This window comes from Myotis brandtii, unplaced genomic scaffold (genome assembly GCF_000412655.1).
Source record: "Myotis brandtii unplaced genomic scaffold, ASM41265v1 scaffold240, whole genome shotgun sequence".
Lineage (NCBI taxonomy): Eukaryota > Metazoa > Chordata > Mammalia > Chiroptera > Vespertilionidae > Myotis > Myotis brandtii.
In genome coordinates, this window is record NW_005359064.1 from 5,438,798 (window position 1) to 5,441,794 (window position 2,997).

Sequence of the window (2,997 nt, forward strand, 5' to 3'; positions counted from 1 at the left end):
CGGAGCATTGGGACCCGCCCCAGCCCCCAAGAGCCTATAGGAATGGTGCTACGTAGAGGAAAGAGCCAATCAGGTGCCCAGTGGGCGGGGCCCTCTGACCTCAAAGGCAGAGCCCAGGCGGGGGCCGGAAGCCGCCGCGGGGAGGAGCCGCCGCCGCGTCTCCCTGCACCTGAATGACGCGTTTCCACCGGCGTCCACGCTGCCGGGCAGCCTCCATCAAATCGCGCTGGCATTCCTGAGCATCGTCCGGGTTCCAGGCGCTAATTTCACAACAACCCTGCAGGGAGGTTATTACTAGTCGCATTTTACGGAGGAGGAACTTGAGGCTCAGAGACGTTAAATAACTTGTTCAAAGCCACACAACCAGGAAACGACAAAGCTTAGACGCTCTGCTTTGAACTGCCTCCAATCGAATTTCTAACTGCAGCAATTCTTCAGGTAACTTCCTCAATGAAGCCTTCCTGGCATCTGTGCTGTGTTCTCTCCTGGCTCTTCTCACGCTGGCCCCTCACAGCCCGCCCCCTCTTCCGAGTCCTCATCGCCCACCAACCCCCCACCCCACCCACCTCCTCATTCAGCCGTTCAAGCCACAGTGGTTTCTGTTTCTCTTCCTGGACTGTACCAAGCTGGTTCCTGCCTGCGGGTCCCTGCATCTGTCCACTGCCCGGCTGGCTCTTGGTCACATACCCTCCTTAACATTCTAGCTACAGTAGCTGGCCAGCCTTTGTCACATAATGCCCTTTTTTTCTTTCTGAGCACCGTCTCACTAACATTATATTAATTTGCTTCCTAGTTAGTCATCAGCCTTCCCGCCTCACCAGAATGTCAGTGTCGTGAGGACAGAACTGTGCCTGTCACATTCCCTGCAACGTCCTGAGGCTGACTCAGTGCCTGGTGCAAATTGTTGACATCCACTTATCACAGTAAACCCAAAATACGCATCTCATGATAACAAAGTTGCTTCACAGTTGGGCTGGAATGAGATTGGACCCTGTTCTTCGCCTAGCTCCTGTTCTAAAAGGAAGGAAGGGTAGGATGTCACCGCCTGTGACCATTTGGTATTTGGCATATCTGGGACTGTCCCTCCCTGGCCCTAGGTCAGCATACATAGTTTCTGTATCAGCTGCTCCAGGCCTATGCCTGCATTCATGAATGAGCTGTGAAGAGCCAAGGTCAACAACTGGAGTTTCTGCCAGGAAGTCACACGCATCACTCCAACTCACATTGGTAAAAGCCAGTCCTGGGCCACTTCTACTAGTAACCTCAAGGAGGCAGGAAACTTCTCTCCTACCAAGTGCCAAAGAAGGACAAATGGAGTATCTGTGACCAGACTACCCTCCATCTTTACTTTTAGACTTTTTGAGACAGTACAGAATTCCAGGGAGGAAAAAAGTTTATTACTGTCATACTGCCCTCATGTAGGTTTCTGTGGATATTGTTTGTAGAACTCAGGGTTTCTATTTCACCCCCTCCGTTCATCCCAGGCAGTGGCTTCTTCACTGCAGTATTCCTACACACAGGGCAGAATGAAGCATTAGCAAATTTCAATAAATAATAGTTTAATAAACAAAAATCTGACTCCCAAGTTCTGTTCCTTACCCTACACCAGGCTCTGGGGTGGGCATCCTCTCCAGGCCATGGCTGACAAGGAATCCTTCCACAGAACTGGCTTACTGGTAGCAAGGGGGGTCCCAAAATAATAAAGACAAGATGGTAGTCCTGCCAGTGTTGCTCAGCGGTTGAGCATCGACCTATGAACCTGGAGGTCACGGTTCAATTCCTGGTCAGGGCACATGCCCGGGTTGTGGGCTAGGTCCCCAGTGTGGGGTGTGCAAAAAGCAGCCGATCAATGATTCTCTCACATCCTCTCTCTCTCTCTCTCTCTCTCTCTCTCTCTCTCTCTCTTCCTCTCTGAAATCGATAGAAATATATATTTTTAAATAAAAAGACAAGATGGTAGTGCTCAGCTGTTAGGAGCAGTGGTTGCCATCGTCATATACCATTGAGGTCAAAGTAGTAGCCAGAAGGCTGAATAGATCACTGGGATAATCAGCAGAACACCCACTTTGGTTCCTTGGTTTGAGTGGTGAGAGATTTCATAGAAGTGAACGTCCCTGAAACTCCTCCTCACTCACCCACATCAGCCAAGATAATAAATAAAAAACAATCTCCCGTACCAGGGAAAATGGCAAAGATTAGTGCCACCTTTGAAGACCTAAAACATGTGGAAAGGGTCGGGGTCCATCACATCCCTACTTAATTCATCAGTTTGGCCTTGGAAAAATGGAGATTGATAGTAGATTGCTGCAAACAACAAAGTACTAGTAGTAGCCCAAATTGCAGCTGCTGAGCTAGTGTCAGGGCTAGGACAGATCGGTATGGCCACAGATGGGTAGACTTTGATCTAACCATCCCTATCAGGATCTGTTTGCATTCACAGGTAGGGACAGCAGTTTACTTATGGTCTTGCCCCAGGCCTATGGTCACTCCCCACATTGTCATAATATAGTCTGAAGAGCCCAGGCCATCTAGACATTTTGCAGAATATGGCTTTGATTTATTATACCAACTAGAGGCCCGGTGCACAAAAATTTGTGCCCTCTCGCAGTCTGGGACCCCTCGGGGGATGACCACCTGCTGGCTTAGGCCCGCTCCCCGGGGGATTGGGCCTAAGCTGGCAGTCAGATATCCCTCTGGCAGCCCGGGAGCCCTCGGGGGATGTCCACTTGCCAGCAGGGAGCAGGCCTAAGCTGCAGTCGGACATCCTTAGCGCTGCTGAGTAGGAGGGAGAGGCTCCCACCACCAACGCTGTATTGGCAGCCATCAGCCTGGCTTGTGGCTGAGCAGAGCAACCCCTGTGGGAGCGCACTGACCACCAGGGGGCAGCTCCTGCATTGAGCATCTGCCCCCTGGTGGTCAGTGTGTGTCATAGTGACCAGTCATTCCCAGTTGTTCTGCTGTTAGGGTCAATTTGCATATTACCCTTTTATTATATAG

General features: G+C 50.8%; 1 long non-coding RNA gene across 1 annotated transcript; it reads left to right on the plus strand.

The window, feature by feature from the left end:
* Positions 1-273: 273 nt before the first annotated feature.
* Positions 274-1,563, plus strand: LOC106726216. The gene is made up of 2 exons (XR_001362242.1): positions 274-438; positions 794-1,563. It is a non-coding gene; the product is annotated as an uncharacterized LOC106726216 (long non-coding RNA).
* The last annotated feature ends 1,434 nt before the right edge of the window (positions 1,564-2,997 follow it).